An 11141-nucleotide genomic window follows, 5' to 3' on the forward strand; every position below is an offset into this window, starting at 1 on the left:
AACACTTCTGGACATTGCATAAAGCTACTGGACATTAGTGGATCAAAGAAATTCATCCAACATAGCAAAAGAGGCAATGCGAAATAAAAGACAGAATCAGCCAAAACAGTAACAGTCCGTAAAGATGGATTTTATTAGGCCACCAGACTTGCTCAAACGAAAATGCTCAAATTGAATGAAAGTTGCGTACATATCTCGAGGATCATGCTCGTAAATTGGCTTAATTTTCTGAGCTACCTACAGGGAGATAGACCCAGCATTCGTGACAAAGAAAGAAATCTGGAACCGCGCAGTAATCCAAATCTAGTACTTACTTTTCTATCAAAGACTTTACTTGGCACAACAAAACATAAAACTAAGATAAGGAGAGGTTGCTACAGTAGTAAACAACTTCCAAGACACAAATATAAAATAAAGTACCGTAGTAAAAACTTGGGTTGTCTCCCATAAGCGCTTTTTAACGCCTTCAGCCTAGGCGCGAAAGTGTATCTCAAGTATTATCAAGAGATGGTGTGTCAACCTTACCTTGGGCTTTACCCTTACCTTTCTTATTGTCTTTCTTTCCCTTTGGTTTAGGAAATATATGATTTCCCCTGGTATAGAGGTGAATTTCAGAGTGCCTTCTCCCACATCAATGACTCGCTCCCAATAGTTTCAACAGGGATCTCCCGAGTATGATTTTTCCCTGTTTCAATAACAAGATAATCAATGGATATTGTTCTTCCAAGAATGGTTGTATGCACACTCTGCGGCTATTCCCTTAGGAATTATAATAGAGTTATCAATGAGAGTTATTTCTTCTCCTCCTTCATCGACTCCCCAAAGTTTCAAAGATTTATAAATGCTTTCAGGCATAAGGCAAAATTCATACATAATATCACAAGACGCATGAAGAGTTCGATCACCGATAACAATTTTAACAGTAAGGATCCCACAATGAAAGTTTAGAGTTCACTAAAACTTGTTCAAGACGATTACGAACGTGGCAATAGTTATCATCCAAGCGAGATGTACTTATCTCGAGATTGTTTAATCTACTATATATGCTAGTGAGGGCCGAATCAAAGTTATTAGCTGAATCATGTGATGCAACCAACTTCTTTATGGCATTAAAAGCTTGATCCCCATTGCAATGGAGGAAATCTCCTCCCACTAAAGTATCCAAAGCATATCTATAGCGAACCATAAGACCAAAATAAAAATTACTAAGGAGCAAACTTAGAGTCATTTGAGGTTCAATTTTACGATAAGAAGTAAAAATTCTAGACCAAGCATCCTTAAAACTCTCCTCATCCCCTTGTTTAAAAGTGAAAACTAATTCTTCAGGCGAAGAAGTAACAGGTTCAGAGCTAGACATGGTAACAAAAGTAACTAAATATTTTTTTTTGTATTTTTAATATGGAGTGCAAGACAATAAATAAAGCAAACTAAATAAAGTAAATGCAAGTAAACTAATTTTTTTGTGTTTTTGATATAGCAAACAAGACAAGAATAAAGTAAAACTAGCAACAATTTTTTTTGCGTTTTGATATAAGTGCAGCAAACAAAGTAGTAAATAAAATAAAGCAAGACAAAAACAAAGTAAAGAGATTGAGAAGTGGAGACTCCCTTGCAGCCGTGTCTTGATCTCCCCAGCAACGGCGCCTGTAAAATATGCTTGATGGCGTGTATTTCACACGTTCGTTGGGCAACCCCAAGAGGAAGGTATGATGCGCACAGCAAGCAAGTTTTCCCTCGTAAAGAAACCAAGGTTTATCGAACCAGGAGGAGCCAAGAAGCACGTTGAAGGTTGATGGCGGCGGATGTAGTGCGGCGCAACACCGTAGATTCCGCGCCAACGTGGAACCCGCACAACACAACCAAAGTACTTTGCCCCAACGAAACAAAGGAGGTTGTCAATCTCACCGGCTTGCCGTAACAAAGGATTAACCGTATTGTGTGGAAGATGATTGTTTGCAGAGAAAATAGTAAAAACAAGTATTGCAGCAGCATTTGTATTTCAAGATTAAAGAATGGACCGGGTCCACAGCTCACTAGAGGTGTCTCTCCCATAAGATAAAAGCATGTTGGGTGAACAAATTACAGTCGGGCAATTGACAAATAGAGAGGGCATAACAATGCACATACATGACATGATAAGTATAGTGAGATTTAATTGGGCATTACGACAAAGTACATAGACCGCCATCCAACCGCATCTATGCCTAAAAAGTCCACCTTCAGGTTATCATCCGAACCCCTCCAAGTATTAAGTTGCAAAGCAACAGTACAATTGCATTAAGTATGGTGCGTAATGTAATCAACAACTACATCCTCGGACATAGCGCCAATGTTTTATCCCTAGTGGCAACAAAGCACAACACAACCTTAGAACTTTCGTCACATCGTCCCAGTGTCAATGTGCATGAACCCACTATCGAGCATAAATACTCCCTCTTGGAGTTAAAAGCAAAAACTTGGCCAGAGCCTCTACTAGTAACGGAGAGCATGCAAGATCATAAACAACACATATGTAATGACTTGATAATTAACATGACATGGTATTCTCTATCCATCGGATCCCGACAAACACAACATAGAGTATTACAGATAGATGATCTTGATCATGTTAGGCAGCTCACAAGATCCAACAATGAAGCACAATGAGGAGAAGACAACCATCTAGCTACTGCTATGGACCCATAGTCCAGGGGTGAACTACTCACTCATCACTCCGAGGCGACCATGGCGGTGTAGAGTCCTCCGGGAGATGAATCCCCTCCGGCAGGGTGCCGGAGGAGATCTCCGTAATCCCCCGAGATGGGATCGGCGGCGGCGGCGTCTCGCAAGGTTTTCCGTATCGTGGTTTTTCGCATCAGGGGTTTCGCGACGGAGGCTTTAAGTAGGCGGAAGGGCAGAGTCGGGGGGCTAACGAGGGGCCCACACCACAGGGCGGCGCGGGCCACCCCTTGGCCGCGCCGCCATGTGGTCTGGCCACCTCGTGGCCCCACTTCGTATGTTCTTCGGTCTTCTGGAAGCTCCGTGGAAAAATAGGCCCCTGGGTCTTCGTTTCGTCCAATTCCGAGAATATTTCTTTACTAGGATTTCTGAAACCAAAAACAGCAGAAAACAGGAACTGGCACTTCGGCATCGTGTTAATAGGTTAGTTCCAGAAAATGCACGAATATGACATAAAGTGTGCATAAAACATGTAGGTATCATCAATAATATGGCATAGAACATAAGAAATTATCGATACGTCGGAGACGTATCAAGGTCCGGCGGAGCACTAGCGGAGGTTCGCCGGGCGGCGGGTCTCGAACGACGAACGGAGCGGCGGAGACGAAGAGAGCAAGGCACTGTGCGCGAAGAAGTGGGGAATGCGAGAAGAGGAAGAAGAAGGGGCTGTTTCGCCTTATAAGGGAAGAGAGAAGTGGGCCGAAAACCGCTGGACCTCGGTGGTTTGGATCGTGGGCCGCGACGGTTCGCTCCACGGGCCGCCACGTGGCGTGGTGATACACGCGTGAAAATAGAAGGCCACAGGGAAGTCCACACGGATCCAAAACGGTGGCCAGGATTCGCTGTGAGTGCGGTTAATACGCGCGCGGGAGTCGAAGGGAAGTGACCCCTGACACTGACGCGTCAGTCACAGTGCGCATGTCTCTGACAGGCGCGGGGTCCGAGATATTCTCGACTTCGCCGAGGAAGTGTTTAATGACTAAGATGCCGGAGGATAAGACACCGAAAAATGTCTTGTAAAGAGAGATAACGATAATCCGGGCAAAGATGCCGGATCCAAGCCCAGCGCCGGGTAGATTAAACCGGTATCCTAAGGCAAAAGAACTCGGCATGGTCCGTTGGATAGAATCCGCCGTACTATACCAACTTCGGGGACTAATGTTGGGGATGACCCCCGGTATGCCAAAGGCATGCCAAACCGGATGGTTTGAGCCATCAAGATACCGGTTTAATGTTCGTACCGGAATATAGAGATAGCTAAGTGAGGCTAAGCCGGTATCCCCAAGAGGGGTATGCCGGAACCGGGTAAAGAAGATACCGGACTACCGGAAAGAAGAGCATGTCGGCGGGACTGGTCAAAGATTCTCTCCAGAGCTAGAAGACAAAGATGAGCTAAGCAAAGTAGCTTTAAACGAAGGGCCGACGATAAAGAGAAGGATGACGGTCAAAGAAGCCGGAGAACGTCAACATCCCCGATTAAAGAAGACTCCGTGTCATCTATGATTAAAGTAGCTTTGTAAAGTAGTTTGTCTAGTCAAAGATGCCATTAGGGTTTCTTGCCTCAGTAAGCCACCCTCTCCCCTATATAAGGAGAGGGGGTAGTCCTTCTCACTCGGCACGCACGAAGAGAGCTAGGTTTAGAAGAACACTTGTACCGAGAAACTTGTAACCTCGTTGAGATCAATAAAGAAGATGATCTAGAGCGAGTTCTTCCTTATGTCTTTCTTCTTCAACCTCTAGCCTTGGCTAAGTTCTTGAGGAAACCATCCGGAAGTTCATCCCATCTAATCACAAACCCTCCCCCGAATCCTCTTGCGTCCATTCGGCCCCAACTTAAGCCATCCTATGGCATCTGTCTGTTCACCACGACGACACACAACTACTATACTCTTACACGGTGGCTTCGGCCACCAACACCCCCTCTTTGAGGGTTTTTCGGTTCTTCGTAACCTTGTTTTGTCTTTCTTCTTTGCTTTCTTCTTCTTGTTTTTGAGAACCTCCTTCAAGCTTGTTTTCTCGTGATTTTTGCAAGCTTGGTTGTATGTTCTTTTTCTCCATCCTTCTAGTTTTGTTACCCTCCTTTTTGGTGTTCCGATGCCAAAGGGGGAGAAGTTCCTAGGTGGATGGGGACCTTTGTTGTTTGTAGCCGTTTGGTTCTAGTTGCTTATCTTGTCTTATGGCTACATCAACAACCCTATGGAGGCATCTTATTGTGAGTTTGGGTATTCTCAAGGCTATGGTATGATAACTTCACCCAAATCTCCGTGTATCATCTTATGTTGCCTCCATTTTGTGCATATGCTATTTGAACATGTCGTTTATCTATGTTGCATATGTGCTTAGTTTGTAAAAATGAGGGGGAGTGATGTCTCTACAACATGTGTATTTGTATTCAAATACATATTCATGATATTCACATGTGTAGGGGGAGCTCCGTCGAGTTTTTGCAAATCTAAAATATTTCATCATAATATCATATGTTATTGTCAACTCTTGTGTTGTCATCAAACACCAAAAAGGGGGAGATTGTAAGAGCAAAATTCACACCCCAAGTTTTGTGTGTTTGATGACAACACTTGAGTAATCTCACCGTGTGCCTTGAGTATCATTGTTAGATTTGCAAGAGCACGGTGACCTCACCGGACGCGTCAAGATCGGAAGACTGAAGCGTAGTTGATAGGTTTTCTGGTTTTTTGTGTGTTTGGCGAGGTGACATGGTTGGAGAGAAAAAGGAAAGAAAACCAGATTTAGCCAGGCCGGTACTACCGGTACCTGTAGCGGTAGTACCGCTACCCCTATAGGTACCGCCCTTGTTACCGCTCTGAGTCTGGGCTGTTTTCGTCCCCGTAACAAGCCGCGGTACCCCCGCAGCATCCGGAGCGGTAGTACCGCTCACCGGCCGGTAGTACCGCTCACGGTACCGCTTAGGTACCGTAACCGAGTTACGTTCGTACCGCCCCGGGTACCGCTTCGAGTCCAAGAAGGTTTGGACCCCGTTGCGGTACCTCGCGCGTAGTACCGCTCCGCGTCCTTTGACCGTATCCGGGAGGATTTCGAACTCGTAGCGGTAGTACCGCTTCCCAAGTGGTAGTACCGCTTAGGCCAAATCCGGACATAACGGTTGGATTTGGAGGAGCCTATTTAAGGGCTCCTTCTTCCCCAACACGATTTTATCTCTTCCCCCTCTCTCTCCTCCATTGTTGCTGAGCTTAATCCTTGAGGATCTCCTTCCCCATCCAACCAATCTTGCCCAAACTTTGAGGATAGGTGGAGGAGACCCCGATCTATGGTTCTACCAAGAGAGATTTCACCAATACTAGCTATTCGTTAGTGGATCTTGGTGGTAGGGTTCCTTTAGTGGATCTTGGAGAAGAGTTCCTTTTGTGGAGCATTTGAGAGTTCCTTTGGTGGAGCTTTGGAGAGTTCCTTTGGTGGAGCATTGGAAGAGTTCCTATGGTGGAGCATTGTAGATGGGTTCCTATGGTGGAGCATTGGAGATGTGCAGCTATGGAGTCTAGCTTGGTGATGTACTAGTTCCATAGGGTGTTGGGAGCATCCTTGTTGTGGAGCTCGCCCCAACCTTGTGAAGGAATCACCGCCCGACCGGTGCCTTAGTGGAAGAGGGAGAGCACCTTCGTGGAGCTCTCTCGAGGAAGAAGGTGAGGCCTTCCTTCGTGGTGTGGCCGCCTAGTCTCTTGTGTGAGACTCGGCACCTCCTCAACGCGTACGTACTTCCTTTAGTGGAAGGAACTGCGGGAAACAAACCTCGACTCGCCTCGCCCCCCCCCCCTCAGTTGTCTCGCTCCTTACTCTCGTTATCTTGTTGATTCCTTTACTTGTTGCACTCGTCCAATATTCATTGTAGGATCACCCCTATTGCTAAAGTTCACACCTTTACCTTCCCTTGCATAAAAAATGAAAAAGACTAAAACTTGCCGTAGCGCCATTCACCCCCCTCTTGTTCGCTACGACCCATTCAGAGGGTATACCCCAGCTTCTGCATCATGATAATGCACATGACCCTTTATTAAATAAAGGTTCAAAAATGGTATTGTTTACAACTCAAGCATCGCCAAGGATTGATATAAAAATCAACCAGCGAAAAAAGCATAACATAGTATGAGTACGCATCAACAAAGCCTCCTAGTATGACGCCAGCCAGCCAGGCACAAGATATCCTGAGGTGACCAACAACTTGTCTCCCAGTTCTATTTCACGGGAATTATACATATATTGAGTCTCATACCCATCTCCTTCGATGCATGATATATCACATTACATGATAGATCATTTGTGCAGGATCTGCCAAATTTCTATATGTATATATTTATATAATCAAATGCAATAACTTCAAAGTTTCTCATTTTTTGACAAATTTTAGTCTCCTCTTCACATTCCTTGGTGACTTCATATTATCATTAGAACTATTTACCTTGATGATCACAATTTGATGATCACGGTTCATTGGAATATCGGGTATTGGTTTTCCAACCACATGTACGTTCATCAAGAGCTCACGAAGCCACTCTGCTTTATCCGTGGCCTTATCTAATGTTATGTGTTCTACTTCTATTGTTGAACTCGTTAACATGGTCTGCTTGCAAGACTTCTAAGAAATAACACATCCACCCAAGTGTAATAACACATTTTTTTATCTAAATAGACATGTATCTATACATTTAAAACATGTCTAGATACATACATTTATAGACAAAGTTGAATCAATTAATTTCGAACATGGAAGGTATATAGAAACCGAAGTCATCACATAAAGTATCTTTGATACTCAAATTATATCTATGAGAATCATAATTTTTGATATAGAGTTAAAAAGCGGCCCCCTTGTGGCTCGGGCTCCATTTGGGTTCGTCTAAGCACTTGCAGATATTTACTTGCTCTTAAATAAACTTTTGTTATTCGCAAAATAAATAAACTTTAGTCGCAAGCTGAGCTAAACAAAATAGTCAAACCAGTGAGGAATTTTCTCCCCACCGCTCTTGTAAAAAAAATTCGACACTTCAAAATATGTTTTCTTGATAGAGGAAGCATATGCACCTGAGAGCCAAATTGAATTTTTTTCCTTTAATATTCCCTTGAAAGACCGAGACCAAGTGGCTTTCGTTTTTTGTCTAAGCGAACAATGGAGAATATATAGAAACATAAGTCTACTATGTAAAGTCTCTTTAGTATTCGAGTTCTACCTATGAGACTCAGAGTTCTGGATATAGAGTTCAAAAAAGGCTTCTTGGAGCTCAGGCTCCATTTGGGGTTTCAGTAGCACCTACATATATTTATGTTTCATTTTATAATGATTATAGTTTTTTGGCACGGAAATTAGCGCAAGAGTATTTTTTACACAAAACCTCGTGGCTGAACGATTTGAGATCAGACCATAACAAATCCCACAAATCTATCTGGTTGACTCTCCATATATGTGCAGCCAGGTTTAATTAAGGAAAGAAAACATTGCTTCCTAAATCTAAGCAATCCTTGGGGCCATGCATTAGGAATCTCAATTAATTGTTTCCTATTTTGTATGGATTTTTTTCATGCATGTCGTGTGGGAGTTGACTGATGGAGGGGGTAATTGAAAAAGCCAAGCTACATTCCTTATATTGTGAAACAAATGCCAAAAATCTATAGACACTATAGAAAGGAACGGAGGGAGTAGTTTGCAAGACGCGCTGATGAAAATAGTAAAACTAGTGATATAGCAAATAGGAACACAAGAACACTTACTTCCTCGATAGCACTCGAAAATGCCATGTTAATAAGGCATGACACGTCAGGTTGATGTTGCCCTAGAAAATCTTTTACGCCGCCCGATGTACCGCGAAATTCCCATCGAAGTCTTAAAGATACAATACCACTCCACGAACTAGGGCACACGAGTCGAGAAACCGAGAAGTGGGGGGTTTCTGCTCAAAGCCAACACTCGCGTATGGGGCAAGCACACGAGCACCAAACCGAATACCAAGTTGTCACTGCACACTGAGTTGAAACGTGAAGGAACTTGATAATAAGCTCTCTCCAGTTACGTACTGCTAAAAGAGAGAAGGGGCTGACTTAAGAACGGGAGATGGAGCTTGTCACCGGTGCACGACGTCTAGCACACGGTTCTCAACGAGCCTGGAGTGAGGACCGGATCGATCCCATTTTTACCAGGCCGCCATGGTTGCCCAACAACCTCCCCTTTTCTCTATGACACTTTGTCTATCTTTATCTACATGTTCGTAATTTTTGAAAACAATAAAATTAGGAAATTCTTAGAAACACATTCAAAACATAAAGCATAATTAATATACAAGCAAAGTATCTATCTCCTTAAATATTAGATGAAACTCCTAGAAAATGCTTGAGAATTTTCAGAAGTTTGGTCCATGGAGAAGGTGAGAGCAACATCGTTTTGCTCATTATCAACAACGAGTAACGACATGGAGGTTGTATAGTTCAATGTCGACGGTCAAAGGATAGTTGAATACCGTGTCAATGTGCTATTTAAGGGCCTCCTTTGGATTACAACACCAAGAAATATGGGAATAGGAAAGAAACATAAATCTGACGTATACTCGGCGCAAAACAGATGAGTGGGAAATACATAAAAACTTAGAAATAGTCATTTGAATGGAACACATGAAAAATATGATTAAGTTCCATTGTTTTACATGAGTTTGGATTTTCAAATTAAGCGGCATAAGAACGGAGTAGGCATTTTGGCTAGCGGTTGACAAATACAATCCATAGGAAAGAACCACAAGAATTGTAATTAGAAGAAGGTCCAAAGATATTTTCTACAATACAAAGAGGACCAAATACATAATACATTGACCACATGTCCATATATAGCTGCCGATGGGTGTGTAACACGTGCTCACGCTCAATACCTTCTCGAATTAAAAGATGATGATCACATATTCACAAAGCATATCACAATTTACAACCACCATCACTCCTTAATTAACCATGGCAAGAGACCAAGTAGCCTGTCCTCATCAAAGAGATATACTAGTAGTACTAGTAGATAAAGTCTATTTAATATCAAGAAGTAGGTTATGAAACTCTCAGAGTCTTGAATCTAGAGTCTTGAGATAGTAGTTGCCACATCACCAGATCATCCCCACGAGATGATCCATCGATTTCGAGGAAATAGCACCTACCACCACATGTTGGTGACTTTTTTGCAAGGAACCACAACATGCTTTTTTTTTGCATAGAACACCATATTTTCCTGTAATCACTTGCAAAAAACACATAGCCAATCATTAAAAGCTTTAACATCCGGTTAACAAGTCTAGCCCCCTGTCACGAAGCCTAATGTTGTATATTCTCTCCTTATTCAATCGAACTGGTATGTACAGTTCAACTCGTCACGATACCAGGAGGAGGCAGCCAACCTCACTAAATCCCCGGCCAACCTATCGCCGTGTCGCGTTGTACGTGGCGATGGTTAATGGTCCTTAGGCGCGTCACCGGTGGCGGGAGCGATCTTATCATGCTCTTGTCGCGCGTGAGTGCGTCAGTTGTGCTGGGTTGTCCTCGACTCGCACATCCCACTACTACGAAAATTCTTATAGGTAGACAACTACCCGTGGCGCACTACACTGCTGATGCGCCATCACAAGGTACCCATGGCGCACTGGCCCTATTTGCGTCGTGGCTACCCTAACTAACCGTGGCGCATCGGCCTAGCGACCCACATAGAAATCCCACTTACGGTTTGCACTACATGTGGCGCACTTGGAAGTAGTCATGGCGCACCAGGTTAGTGCGCCAAAGGTAGGTTAAATGGTGGCATACCACATAGTTTACGCCTTGCGCACCAAGTAGTGCGCCACAACTATATCAGGTACACGTGGCGCACGCCTCGGTGCGCCATGGCTATGTAATAACCATGGCACACCATGGTGCGCCACGGGTAGTCAAAACACATGCGTCACAGATAGGGTTTTTTCTAGTAGTGCCCCTATCAGTGAGCTCGCCATCCTCAGGTCGCTTTTGCATTGTGCCATTAAGATGCAGACAAGCACGACAAGGCAGCTCCCGGCGCCATGCCGCTTGGTGGTATTGCAGCTGATCTGTGATGTGCACATGTCATGCTTCGACTGTTCAAGACGTCCTCTCATAGTCCTACTACGACCTAGACAGGAAGAAGCCTGTTGAGAGCATGACATGATTTGGCGCGCTATATCAGCGTGTGACCGGGCTCTTGTTCGTCGAGTTCGTGGGAGGGGTGAGTAGCTACTTCACTACTGCATACGAGCAGCCGCTAATCGAGATTAAATGTCCATTAAACCTTTCAATAACGGGTTATGTGTTTTGTGCAAGTAATTACGACAAAATATGGTGTTTTCTGCAAAAACAAATCCATGTTGTGGTTATGTGCAAAACTGTCACCAACATATGGTGCTATCTGCTATTTCCTC

Source organism: Lolium rigidum, chromosome 7 (assembly GCF_022539505.1).
Source record: "Lolium rigidum isolate FL_2022 chromosome 7, APGP_CSIRO_Lrig_0.1, whole genome shotgun sequence".
Lineage (NCBI taxonomy): Eukaryota > Viridiplantae > Streptophyta > Magnoliopsida > Poales > Poaceae > Lolium > Lolium rigidum.